Below are 1,006 nucleotides of genomic sequence, written 5' to 3'. Positions count from 1 at the left end.
CCTCAGGTGATCCACCAGCCTCTGCCTCCCAAAGTGTTGGCATTACAGGCGTGAGCCACCGCGCCCAGCCTGTTAGCTGCTTTTCTTGCTTAGTACTATCTCATTAACATTTTGCTATTATATTACATTATATTATATTATATTATATCATATTATTTTTGAGACGGGGTCTTGCTCTGTCCCCCAGGCTAGAGTGCAGTGGCATGATCAGGGCTCACTCCAGCCTCTGCCTCCTGGGCTCGAGGGATCCTTCCACCTCAGCCCCCCAAGAACTACAGGTGCATGCCATCATGCCTGGCTAATTTTTGTATTTTTTTTGTAGAGATATGGTTTCATTATATTGCCCAGGCTGGTCTCCTGAGCTCAAGAGATCCACCCGCCTTGGCCTCCATATTTTGCAATTATAATCTGCAATGGAATCATAATTTTAAATTGCTGTATTGTTTGTAATATGTGCTTGGTTATACTTATATAATTATTCTCTCCTTTATTATACATGAGGTAAGAGAAGTTCAGGGAATCCATTAAGGCAGCAAGCGGAGAAACTAGCTCTCAAACCTGCATCTCAGGCTCTCATTCTTCCACTGCAAAAAAGCAAAGTGCTCAAATATGGTCACAGCGCTGCAGAAGTCTTGCACAAGGGCATTATCATAGCAACAAGAATGACTAATAAGTATTAATGGCCCATGAGAAAAGAACAAATACCATTAATTATCTCAATATATTAGGCATATTAGTAATGTTTGTACAGAATTATTCATGCAAATATTATTAGCCTGTGCCAGGGACAGTTGCTAAACTCAGCAACAGGCACACAGCTCAGCTCCGTGCCTCTGGTTCCAGATGTGCAGGGGCCAGGGCTTCCAGGGACACGCCCCCGTGGGCCTCCAGGGAGCCAATCGACGCGCAGAAGGCGGGGCCCCGGGAGCGACAACGGTGTTATCCAATGGGCAGACAGCTGGAGCCGCCCCTGGCCAATGGGCGCGCTCCTCCGCGATGGGCGGAA

This window comes from Hylobates moloch, unplaced genomic scaffold, assembly GCF_009828535.3.
Source record: "Hylobates moloch isolate HMO894 unplaced genomic scaffold, HMol_V3 SCAFFOLD_12, whole genome shotgun sequence".
Classification (NCBI taxonomy): Eukaryota; Metazoa; Chordata; class Mammalia; order Primates; family Hylobatidae; genus Hylobates; species Hylobates moloch.
Note: the sequence above shows the minus strand (reverse complement) of the source record.